Below are 13,976 nucleotides of genomic sequence, written 5' to 3'. Positions count from 1 at the left end.
CCTTCTAGTTAAAAATTCCTCTGACGAATTAGACTCATTTTTTCCTGATTTTTTTTTGTTTTTGTCATTTATAAGATGCAATTTCAATTGTTACTGAGTTATTGGAAAGTCATTATGCATTTTTGCATAGAAAATCAAAAATAAATACATCATGACTTTTCTGACAACACAATATATGTTCCAGGATTTGGAAATTATTACAATGAATACTTTTTTTTATAGTAGTCATGTAAGTAAACATTGAACTACTCTAATACAGTAGAAACTTGGGCATGATCATTTTAAGAGTAAAAAAATAAATTCATAGGAAGGTATTTTCATATTCTTAACTGTATATATTAAACGGGTAATATATATGCATTCACTGCAATCTTGGTTTTTAGTAGAATTTTTAAATATTTTATAGCTGGCATTATAACAACTATCCTAGGTTTATATCCCAAGTTTTCATCTCTGATTTCTAGTAGCCATTACGATTTTATTTTGTGGCTCACTATTGTAAGTGAAACTGTGTGGGTCTTCCACACGCTCTTCATACTTGCCATCTCAGCCAAGATGAAACAAAATAAAACTTCATAAGTAAATGGCATATAGTACTAAAATATGCTTTTATTCAAATGTCATAAGCAAATTTCCTCATCAGGATGAAAATTATAGGCATTGTCATTTAACATTTAAGAACACTCTGATTGGAACCAGCAGTTGGCATAATGGCTATGTTGCTGGACTCCCATGTAGTCGACTGTGGTTCAAGTTCCTGACCCGGAGGCTAAAACTCACGGTGGGTGCATGTGCATGTGTGCCCCACATCCTGAGAGGGGAATGGAGGAGAAGGGATTACAGCGTGGCCATCCCGCCGGGGGGTGATTTCTCACTTTCTGTCTCTCCATCTCTCTCTGTCTTTCTGATGAGCACATGCACCCTATAGCAAAAATCTCTCCAGAAAAAAATAGAATACTCTGATTTAATATTAAAAATGGTGACCATACCTATTAACATCAAAATTATTTTGATTGATTGGCACCTGTATTGATTAACATGTTGGGTATTATTTATCACCAAATAGAACAGATTATTTTGTTTGTTTGCCATAGTGAGTTCAGTCTCTTCCTAGGACTTTGGGCATAAGTGCACATGTGCCAGATGTGATTTTCAAGCCGCCAGGTACAGGACTCGAACTGTGGTTGAATGTGTGGGGCTCCGGTGCCTTAAGCACTACATGACCTGTTAGCCCTGATATTTGATGTTTTAAAATAAGTGTATAAATGATGGACTTGTAAGCTAGTTTTTTGTACTTCTAGGAATTAACAATGAAAGTGAAATGTTTTTTGTAGAAATTAATATTTAGCTTATTGTCATCATAGGAACTTAATTTTAGCAAAATATCGAAATAGTCTAATGCATTGAATACATTAAACTTAAAAGAATAATCTTTGTTTTTCTGGGTGAATCACAGCATATTTATATGGTATTTCAATTGCACGTAATGGACAGTGTTAATCATCAAGGTTGACCAACCTCCCTCTGCCTTGGGATTTATACACATGATTACCATGCATTGTAATTCTTGTAAAGTGTACACCAGTGCAAAAGAGAGGAACACATAGGGAGGCCGAGTTATTATTATAGAGCCTTGTAGTTTAAAACTGAAGTAATTCATATTAAATCAAGTTAACATAAAATAAATGTTGACTATGGCAAAATTTTATGTTTTAACTGGGTTAGGTTAAAGGAGAAATAATAGGTTTTTTTTTTCATCTAGAATTCTTATAATAACAAAATAGGCCAGTTGTAATGCATTTGACAACTCGTATAGAGCATTGAGTATAGCGAAGAGGCACAGATTTATACTATTTCGGCTTAAAGGAATTTTCTGAATAGGGTAGTTACAAAGTTGAATCTTGAAAGTTAAGAGGGATTTTAAAGGTAAATGCTAGGACTGGAAAAGCAATGGTACAATATATGGAAGGGGAAAATGTAAGCAAAGCAAAATCTGGGAGTCTTTTTCTGGAGGAACATCAAGTGATCTGTTGATCCTGGCGAACAGGATACTTGAAGAAGAGTGGATATAGAGGTCGTAATGATAATGTGGAAGACCTTGCACATGAACCAGTAAGAAAACAGTAAACTTTGCTGATCACATAAGTGGGTATCATGATTCATGTAAGACACAGGAAAGATAAATAAGACATAGTCCTGGGGCTTCGGGTCCCAGCAATGATTGTGCTGCTCAACAGGCTTACCATGTTGGAATCCCTGCCGTGGTCATTCAGAAACACGTTGTGGACATGTGTGAGTGATCTGGATCATGTATACTGAAGGACTAGAGGAGGGGATTGCAGTGTGACCAGACCCTGTGGGGGGCACTGGGGCACTTCTCTCCCCATTGCCTATGCTCACTCTCAGGTGTGTGTACACATACTGTACTTATATATACTTATATATATATATATGAAATAAGACATAGTCCTGGGTTCTACAATGAGTTCGTTCCCAGTGCAGGAGCTGAGACCTAACATTGCAAATTGCAAGTTTCTTTAGGAGAGTGCTTTGATAGAAGTATAAACAGTGTACTTTGGGAGCCAGAATGATGAATTATTTGGAGATATTAAGGAAGGTGGTACTGTGTACTGATGATGAATACATTTAAACCAGTCTAAAGGCTCATAAAGGCACCAAGTATATAGATAAATAAATGCTGAAATGTGAAGAGGTGCAGTTTGTCTAGGCTTTGTGATTTGTGCCAGCAAAAGGACTGATGTGAGGATGGAAAGACTGGCTAAGAGTCTTTGAATGTTCATTCCTATGGAGGTAGGGAGCCACCTGAAGTTGGAACCAGACAGTTGCATTCAGATTCCATTTCTGTCATTTACTCTGCTTTGGATCTTTGGTAAGTTTCTCAGCTTCAATTTCCAAATTTTCACAACGGAGATGACCATATATATCTACTAGTGTTACCGTGACTGAAAGTTAATGTACATAAAGCACAGGGAATAAAATCTTCCTCATAACTAATATGAGTCAATACTTAATCAATCAGAGGGCTGCTGTAAGAACAAAATGGAATAAAAGAAAATGAGTGCAGGACACTGTACTCAAAACACTCTCATGCTCAGTCAATTTTATTTATTTATTTATTTATTTAAATTTGGGGATGGGAAGAGAGGTTTTTGCTATAGGGTGTGTGAACTTGCCAGAGAGATGGAGGAAGAGAGAAAGTGAGAAATCATCCCCCTCCCCAGGAAATAACCACAGCACAATCCCTTCTCCATTCTCTCCTCAGGATTTTGGGCATGCACACACACTTGCCTGGTGTGTTTCAAGCTGTTGAGTCTGAGACTTTAATCATGGTTGACCACGTGGGACTCCAGCACCTTAACCACTATGCCACCTGCTGGCCCTTCAGTTAATACTATTAAAAATAAAACTTAAAAAGCTGTCATGTTTATAAAGAATAATCCCCAGAATTTAGGGCAAGCTTTATTATTATCTATGTGAATATTAGTAACCTGTATTGATTCTATTTCCTGTCTGAGTAAGGCTTTATCTCAGCATAGGCCTAGATGGCCATGGTAGTGAGTTAATATAATCTGTATGATTGTAATATCATACTTTGTGCAGAAATGATGCCATTACTATTCGGTCTTTGGAAAAGTCATGATGTTTTCATAGAAAAACATTAAAAAAAATTCATGACTTTTCTGACGACCCAGTATAAATAGTGCAATAAATTGTTATCATACATGTTTTCTCCACTAGACATGGGATAGATAGGGATATTATTAGAGTAGCAGACTTGGCCTTTAGCCTCACCCCAGAATTATTCTTTCCAGTACATCTTTGCTGAATGAGCAGCAAGAATTACAAGCTAGTTCTTAAATAGGACTTGCTTCTAACAATGGAGTGTGAAAAAATGCTCCAGGCCATCTGAAAATAATAATTTTCACACGATGGGAAAGGCTCTTCAGAGCTGTGTAGTATTTAAAGACAGAAAGCTCATCAGAACAGACTCTCTTTTCAGACATATAATAAGCAGAAATGGAATTGATATAGAAAAGAAGAGAAATAAAATAAAATAAAAATAAACTAAGGTAAGCAAAATTAAAATAATGTCTAGCATTGAATACATTAACTATGAAAAGAATAATCTTCACTTGTCTGGCAGAATTGCAGCATGGTTCTGTTGTGTGCTATTTTAGTTGCATATGTTGGACAATGTCAATCACTAAGGCTAGTATTATTTATCCCAACCGTACACATTTCTATAGCAACTACATGTGTACATGTTTATGCAATTATATAGGATTATATCAAATCATGCTTGATACTTTTTGGTACTAGTTCCAGTCCTAAATTCACACAAGTTTCGAATATACTCACTGCCTAATGAAGCCCCTGCCTTCCATCCTCTTAGCAGGAGCCTCGTAAGTAATATATGGAGTGAAATGCAAACTTGATATTTAGCATTACGACTGAATCCAAGGAACCAACGTCCCATTTAGATTTTAGTTTAGAAACTACTAGTTTTTGAAATAGATAAACTAGATTATATACTAAGTAAATTTTTAATTTTAAAAGTTTTTTGACTAGAGAGAATTATATGGTGTTAACTATATCATTGTTGAAACTATAGGTGCATTTTAATGCTAAAACTTTATTACGCAATAGTAAGAATGCAAGGATAATTTTGGGAAAAGTTTTCAATTAGCAATAATCGCGCCTCGGATAAACCTCATTGGCTACGATACTGCCACTGCGCAAAGCTAGAATGCAAGGATAATTTTAATAACACTAAAGAAAAAGAAAATAGTAGTTACTGTATTTTTTAAGAGTTTTTTTAATTTAACTTTATTTATTTATTTATTTTTTAATTTGACCAGAGAGGAGGAAAAAGAGAGAGAGAAAGAGAAAGAGAAAGAGAGAGAAAGTGAGAAAGCAAGTCACTAGGTATAGGGCTCTAATCATGGTTGGTCATGTGTGAGTCCAGTGCCCTTAACTACCATGCCCCCTACTGGCCCCAGTTCTGTATTTCTTACTAGAGTTGGTTAAGAAACTACAGCTTCGAAAGAATATAATAACATTATCTTTCCTTTTAGGAAGAATTTTAGCATTTTAAAATATATTCTTTTCTGTGGTTTTGAGTTTCCCTTATCAATAGAAACAGTTATATTCATTATAACTAAAACTTAAAACCACTACTTAACTGGATAAAATTTATTCTATTTTTACTTGGAGATTCTAGTTACCTTATTTTGTGAATCCGGTGTTGGTTGTTTTTTTTTTTCTTTTTTTTTTTTTATATATATCTATATATTTTTCCATGAAAAGGGAGAAGCAGAGAGAGAAGGCACCCTAAGGGGTCTCACACTGTGATCCAGCCCTCGGCTCTGCTGGCCTGGGTCATGGCACATGCATGCCCTGCGTGCTCTGGGAGGCCTTGAGAAACAAACCTAGGACATTTCCCATGTGGATCCAGCTGTGCCAGCACTTCACCACCTGCCTCCTATGAGTCCAGTTTTTAAATTTATTTTATTTATTTGGTTTTATTAGTAAGACTGATTGAAGATATAACATATCTTTATTAAAATTGTAAATAACTGTAATGAATGTCAGACCTTTTTTTACTTCTCCAATGTGTTAGATTCAAGGAATATTTTTGCCATTGTCATGTACTTATTTAATTTCGTTTTCCAGGCTCATGTAACCATAGCTCATATAAAATTTCTGTGAGTGTTTTAAAAAGTCCTTTTATAAATTTTGCTGTCCAGACTTAGTTGTTTCTTTTCCTCTACTAAAAATATTCCAATATAAAAGGAAAAAATGGGGAAATATCAATAAGCCTACAACATTACTTACGATGCTGCATGACAGTATCTGTTGTTCATATATTTACATGGATTGATGGTTGCCATTTCATGTATATATCATTTTTCATTTTAATATTTCCCTTTTCTTTATAAACATTATTTTCATAATTATTACTTTAAGTGAATATGTACTCTTCTATCTTACCCATAATAAAAATTTACTTATGTCAAATACTATTTCAAGTAGCATCCTTTCCCAGAAATGGACATTGTTTCAAGTAGTTTTGTTTTTTTAATGTCCTTTGGTGGTAGCCCTTATTTGATGCATTTCATATCTCTGCTTAGGAGAAGAATGAAAGGGAAAAATGGCAGTGTAGACTTTACTTTTCAAGGTTTTTTTTTTTTGTGTGTGTGTGTGTGAGAGAGAGAGAGAGAGAGATTTTTGCTGTAGGACACATGTACTCACTGGAGAGACAGAGAGATACATAACTGGTATTCGAACCACAGTCAGCTCTGTGGGAGTCTAACAATATCTGCTTAGGAGAAGAATGAAAGGGAAAAATAGCAGTGTAGACTTTACTTTTCAAGGTTTTTTTTTTTTGTGTGTGTGTGTGTGAGAGAGAGAGAGAGAGAGATTTTTGCTGTAGGACACATGTACTCACTGGAGAGACAGAGAGATACATAACTGGTATTCGAACCACAGTCAGCTCTGTGGGAGTCCAACAATGTAAACACTGTGCCATCTGCTGGTCCTACTTTTCAAGAATATTTTTAGTTAAGGAAATAACATCTCTTCTGTTACTATTACCACATGGTAACAGAAATCTATTACTCACTTTCCTCAAGGTATTTCTAAGATTGGTGCTCTAATGTCCTTTAAATGCCTATTGTTTTCTTTGAAGCATTATCTGGAAAATAATACTTCCTTTTACTAAAATAAATTTATTTCAAAATACTTCTAAATTCTAAATAAAATAGATGTTGTTTAAATAGTGTTGTGTGATTATCATCATCATTCTCACAATTAGTAGGAGCAGTAGTAGCATAGACAGTATGTTAATTTTATAATAAGTAAATTTATGGTATCAGGTGATTTTTATGTACCTTGTAGTATATTTTATCATGAATATTTTAAATATCTGTCACCATTCTCTGGTTACTGAAGTCTGATTTTTTTTATTTTTAAAGGACTAAATTTTATGACTATGATTTTAGTTTTATTGATTTGCTTTTCTGCATTATTTTCATAACTTTGATACTAAACCTTTGAGTCAGAATTCAATTCTGAATTATACTATTCTTCATATGAGTAAGAACAGTTTATTTCATGTTTTTCTTTTTTTTAATCTCATGACACAATTTCCAAGAAATCCGTGGGGAGAAATGGGTACTGCCAAGACATATTTTGTACTTCAAAATGTCTTGAACATTCATAGCCCAGAAATAAATAATTCTGATGTCTAAGAAATCATTGAATTTACTCTACGTAGGTCTAAAAGAACCAAGCAACAAAAGGGTATAAAATTTTCATCCTAGGTCAAACTAACAAGTAATGCCTTTTTCCATGCATATCCTGCTGTTTTCTGTTTATGCCTTTCCCCCCTTTTTTTCTCAGCCATAGGATGACCTTCTGTTCTATCTCCTTCATATAATACTCAGTGGCCTCCATATCTCCTTAGCCTGAGCATTGCAAACATAATATTTCAGAAGTGGAATTATCTGTGCTTCTGGCTACACCATTTCTCCTTTTCACTAATTGAAGCTTAATCTGTGTGTCATTTTCATGAGATCTTTTAGATTGAATGACTAGAAATGTCTGATAAGTTGATGGTGCTATAAAGCTCCTATAGTCTCAGGCTCTACTTGTAGAACTCTGGACATGAACCTAGATAAATAGCGGTACTCATGGCTTGTTGGCTTCAATTTTTATGACCTTCTACTAAGTTCTGCCCAGTTTCACTACCAAAGCCACTGGGTGCTTGTGCATCTCAAGGATATATTATTGTATTAACTTCTGAGCCAAATAGAAAGGGCTTATGGTAGAAGGAAATGCACCTCCTTAATCTTAAAACCAGAGGTTTCTGTTCTCCAGAACTGGAATTAACCACTTGAGATGGGCCTCTCAGGAGAAACGATCTTCAAACACAACGTGGTCTTGAGTAATCATCCTTGTTATTGTTTCTGATACTTTATCTCCATTCTTTTCACCCATTCTCATCTATGACTTTATTATAATATGTATTTATTTATGCATTTTGGGGGCATTTATTATGTCTCAGGCATTATGAACCATGCTAAAGGATATGAACAAGTCTGTTCACCTTTGTAGTTTGCTTGTAGTCAAGTGAAACTATTCACTAGATTCTAAGGTTCTAGTGGAAGAAAAAAACATATGCAAATATGTTTATAGTAAGATAGATTTCATGCTAAAAGAAGTTTGCATGAGTTGCTTCATGAACATAATCCCAAGTGTGGGGTGGTTCTGGAAGAAAGAATACTTGTATCGAATTTTAAGATGAAGAGGAATTAGTTGCAAGAGGAAAAGGAAGAAGATCTTAGGAGAGAATGAGAGTGTGGGATAGTGTGATCTTCTCAGAGAACCTGTACAGAGTATGGACTAAATGGACACAAGGTGACTCTGATTCACAACATTTGTGAATACCATTCTCTTGCAGCTTTACCAGAAAATAGTATTATAACTTATCAAGATATTCATTACTTTAGTAAACAAAAAATTCTCATTGATGTTTAAATGTATATGTCTTTGCTAGCAAGGATTTAACCTTTTTAATGTCTTCTACTAGTGCTATTTTGGTTCATATACTTTTGGGTTTTTAGTGTCTACAATTTGTATAAAGTCTGAATATTGAAGACAGTAACTCTATTTTTTTTAAGTACTTATTATTTCAGCCTACTTTTTTGTTACTTTAAAATGTATGCTTACCATATTAAGGAAATTTTTTTCAATGATTACTGTTTAGCATTTTTTATTTCCAAATGTGTTATATTTTATGCCAGCTTCTAAGTATATTCATACAATTAAGCTAAAAATGTTGAAGATATGTGGAAATAACTTTTTCTAAATAATTATTTAGCTGTCACTGGTAATTACAATTGGGCCATGGTCTTTTATTTGATAAAATGGCTTGCAGGTTTGATTTTATTTGGTCTTAATATGTAAATCACACTTAGAATTTGTCACCTGTGATCTAGTATGGATATCTTAAATTGGACCTTTAAACCTAAAGACTTGGAAAGCAACCTGAGATTAAATCCTTCCAAATCTTGGGACCAGCAGGTGGCATGGTGGTTAAGGCACTGGATACTCCCTCATAGCCAACCACAGTTCAAGTCCTAGACTTGCTTTCTCACTATTCCTTTCTTTCTCTCTCTCTGTGTCTCTCTCCAGTCAAATTAAAATAAATGAATGAATAAATTAAATTTTAAAAAATTCCTAAAAGAATCTTTATTGCTTTTCTATACTTCTTACAGTACTCACAGCATTCATAATTTAACAGTTAATTAAAAAAAAACCCTAATTTATCTACATTTAGTTTTTCTAAAATATTTAACCCTGTTTCCAGAGTATTCTGCTCTTTTATGTCTGAATTTTTATTTCATTATATTGCCTGATATTCAACATATTTATGGAATCACAATAACAAATGCAGTCAGAATAGACAAACTCAAATGGTAAGAAAAATAAGGTATTCTCAGATTAATTCAAGAAGAGTTTAATAAAGGTCTATATATCAAGATGAAGACAGGGTATAGGGAAATCATAAAGGGCTATGTCACGCCCAGTGATAGTTACCTTAAGGTCACACTCCTACTTGGTAATCTCTCACTGGTCAATCCCAGCTGGAAACTATGTCTACATGTGTGGTGTAGCTCACTTTTTTAGGGTAGCAAGGGGAATGAGAAGAGTAGAATGTGGCTCTGGACAGGCAAATGAAACATAGCTGGCACAGCTGGGAACCAACAGAAGTAACACCTATTTAGTACCCTGTAGAATTGTGTGCAAGTCACGTCATTCACTGCCCCTTGGGAGTCAGCCCGTATGCTTAAAGAAGAGCCTGAAGAACTCCGTTAATCCATGAGTTAATCCTGTGAAGGAGTTGAGAGAGCTTCTACTTTATTTCTTTGCTCAGCTGTCTTGCCTAAAACATACTTGGCCTCAATTTCTTCTGGCTATTTTTATCCAGATTAGGATTTCTACAATTATTTATTTAATTTTAATTATTATTATTTTTAATTTACTACAGAGCAAGTACACTCACTAAAGAGAGAGAGAAAAAGCAGGCCACAAGGTCCAGGACTCGAACCTCAATTGGCCATGTGGGAGTTCAGCACCCTAACCACTATGTCACCTGCTGCCCCCCCCCTTTTTTTGGGGGGAGAGGTTTTTGCTATAGGGCACGTTCACTCTCCAGTCAGACAGAGGGAGATAGAGAGACACAAAGTGAGAAATCATCCCCCAGGGAGAATGGCCACACCACAATCCCTTCTCCTCCATTCTCCTCTAGGGATCTTGGGCACGCAAGCACACGTGCCCAGCGTGTTCTGAGCCACCGGATCCGGAACTCGAACCGCGCTCTACTACATGGGAGTCCAGTGACATAGCCATTATGCTAACTGCTGGTCTACTGGCCCCTCTTGATTGATTTATTTATTAGAAGTTTTTGCCTTATGGTGCTTGCAGTCGCTGGAGAGAGAGAGACAGACAGTGAGAGGGAAAGTTCCCCCAGGGGAAGGGCTATGCCAGAATCCCTTCTCCTCCATTCTCTTCAGGGATCTTTGACACATACACACTTATGCTTGGTATGAGTTTCAAGCCACTGGGTCTGTAACTCGAACTGTGATTGGCCATGTGGTAATCCAGTGATGTAATCGCTATGCCATCTGCTGGCCCTCGATTTATTTTTAAATCTTCCAAAATCAGTGCAACTTTTTTACCCATTTAAGTTCCAGTTTCCATATCTATATCACATATGGAGACAAATAAATGAGCTGGTGAGTATATTTTGATATTTGATCATGATCATGAACCTTTCAATAAAAAAACTGAAAAAAGTTTTTTTTCTGGTAATTTTAATGTTGTAGTCAAAAGAGTTATTTTAATTATGTTTCTTTCATTATTATGTGATATTAATACATACAAAAGAATATATGCAATGTTTTTATACATTATAAAACCTATTAAACTATTTAGAATCTATGCCTAATTAAAAAATTTAGAAATTAACAATACATTTGTTCATTTTTATTATTTAACATTTCATTTTATGTTTTGCCCCATAGTTTTTAAGATCTGTTATTATTGATAGTCACTTTTTGTTTGTTTTCACTATTTTGTACATTTATATACATTTGTTGATACACTTATGCAAGACATTCCTCAGAGCTTTTCCTCAAGAATAGGATAACTCAGTCATGGTAGATGTATACTCAATTTGTATTTTTGTTTGTTTGTTTGTTTGTTTTTTTTTTTGGTGTGTGTGTGTAGAGTTTTGTTTTGTTTTGTTTTGTTTTTTGGTGTGTGTGTGTAGGGCACATACACCACACAGACAGACATAATGAGAAATTACCCTGCCAGGGGCAATGGTCACATTGCAGTCCCTTCCCCTCCATTCTCTTTTTGGGATTTTGGGCATGCATGCACGCGCACCAGGTATCAGGTTTATTTAAGGTATTGGGACTTGAACCATAGTCAACTACTTGAGAGTCCAGCAATGTATTTATCATGCCATCTCCTAGTCCCTCCAAATTATTTCTAAAAGTGGATGAATCAATTTAGATTTAGATTTAATTAACTAATTAATTAATTTATTGCTACAGGGCACATGCATTTGCCAGAGAGACAGAGAAACAGAAAGTGAGAAATAACCGCCCAGGGGGATGGCCATGTCTCAGTCCATTTTCCTCCAGTCACCTCTCGGGACTTGGGGCATGCACCTACATGCACCCGTTATGAGTTTAAGCCATCAGGTGTGGGACTCAAACTGGGCTTGGCTCTGTGGGAGTCCAGCAGTGTAATCATTACACCATCTGCTCGTTCCATGCTTGTCAGGTTTCTTCTTTTTAATTAATTAATTATTTATTTATTTTAGCTTTTTACCAGACAGAGAGAGAGAAAGAGAGAAATCATTCCCGAAGGGGGATGACCACATTGTTTTCCCTTCGCCTTCACGTTTCTCTTGGGATTTGGGATTTTAGGTAGGCATGCACACGTGCCTACCATGTTTTTCAAGCAACCTGGTCCAAGACTTGAACTGCAAAGTCAGACATATGGGATCCACCTTAACTACCACGCTACTGGCAGGGCCCTCCTATTTTTTTCCTGTCAATTTAATGGGTCAAAATGGTATTTCATGGTGATTTTCAGTTTTTTTTTTGGAGAGATTGTCGCTATAGGGCGCATGCACTCGCCAGACAGACAGAGACATAGAGACAGAAAGCGAGAAATCACCCCCCAGAGGGGATGGTCACGCCGCAATCCCTTCTCCTCCATTCTCCTCTCGGGATCTTGGGCACGCACGCACATGCGCCTGGCGTGAGTTCTAAGCCACCGGGTCCGGGACACAAACCGCAGTCAACTATGTGGGAGTCCAGGGACATAGCCATTATGCTAACTGCTGGTTCCCAGTGATTTTCAGTTTTTATCGAGCAGTAAGAATTCATGTATTTTTTATTTTTCCCATTTTCCTTTTAGGTTATAAGTCTGTTGCAAATTGATTTGAAGGAATTTTTAATATAGAATAAGTATTTGTTATATAAATAGATAACTATATTTTCCTAATTTATGTTTCTATATATTGAATTTATTCTTCTAGTTTATGGTGCATCATTGTACCTTATGTGACTTCTGATGAAATGAATTTCTTTAATTAGCTTATTTTTCTTTCATAGGTTAGAGTTTTTGTAAATTATTCAGAAAAACATCTCCTATTCTGCAGTCACACAGTTATTGCCCCGTATTTCCTTAAGGTTTTGCCTTTCCTTTTAAGTCTTCATTCCATTGGAAATGGTATAATAGGGATCAGTTTCATATTACTCTGTATATCTAACCAATGATTCTGACAGTTTAGAAAAGTACACACCTTTTCCATTATATACCTAAAAAAATTAAGTATGGCCTTATTTCTGGGCTTTATTCTGTTATATTGATTAATGAGTTCACCTGGGAACCAAACTATTTTAACTATCTGTGAACCACATTATTTTAATTACTGTAGATTTCATAAAGCTTTATTTTTCTTAGGAATGTCTATTCCCAGGCTATTGCTTTTTTTATATATGAATTTTACAAACAGCTTTTCAGTTTGCATAAAAGCCTTTGAGATTTTCACAAGGTAATATTGACTTCGTAATTCAGTACGGGGTGTATTCTGAGTGATACTGACTCTTCCTACTGATAAATATTTGATTCCTCTCCATTTACACATTCTTAACATCTCCCAACAAAGTGTTACAATTTTTTTTGGGGGGGAGAGCTATTTGTTATAGGGCGCATGTGCTCACCAGAAAGAGAGAAACAGATAGAAAGTGAGAAACTACCCCCTAGGGGGGATTGTCATGCTTCAATCCCTTCTCCTCCATTCTCCTCTAAGGATCTTGGGCATGCACGCACACATGCCCAACGTGAGTTTAAGCCACTGGTTCTGGAACTCATGCCGTGGTTGACTACTTGAGAATCCAGCAATGTAGCCATTATGCCATCTGGTGGTCCCTACAATATTTTTAATGTAAAGACTGTGTACAAATTTATGAAGATTTAGTTTCACATGTCTTATGTTTTGGTTATTACACAAAAAGTATTTTTTCAAATCAACATTTATATCATGTGCAAATTATGGCAGTTTTATTGTTTCTTTCCAATCTTTTGTCTATTTTATCATCCTTAATTCTCAGCTCACTGGAACGTCTACTATGTTAAAAGACGCAATCATAGTGGACATCTTCGTTTTATTCTTGGTTTTTCTTTTCTTGTATGAGAGAGTGAGTGAAAGAGAGAGAGACAGAGAAGGTTATTTTGACAGGGTCTCAACTGTTTCGTGACTGTCTTGCATCAACTCCCAGTTTGCTAGGATTACAGGAATGTGCAACTTTGCCTACTGTGTTCAGGTTTGCCCAGAATTGAATTTGTGTCTCCCAAGTTGGGGTACTATC

The 13,976-nt window shown here is 35.6% G+C and overlaps 1 pseudogene; it reads right to left on the bottom strand.

Annotated features, from left to right (window-relative positions):
* Positions 1 to 4,635: 4,635 nt before the first annotated feature.
* LOC114009470 (uncharacterized) lies at positions 4,636 to 4,765 on the bottom strand (annotated as a pseudogene).
* Positions 4,766 to 13,976: the final 9,211 nt, after the last annotated feature.

Source organism: Tupaia chinensis, unplaced genomic scaffold (genome assembly GCF_000334495.1).
Source record: "Tupaia chinensis unplaced genomic scaffold, TupChi_1.0 Scaffold000540_1, whole genome shotgun sequence".
In the NCBI taxonomy this organism is placed as follows: Eukaryota; Metazoa; Chordata; class Mammalia; order Scandentia; family Tupaiidae; genus Tupaia; species Tupaia belangeri.
This window is presented reverse-complemented; position numbering and strand designations above follow the sequence as displayed.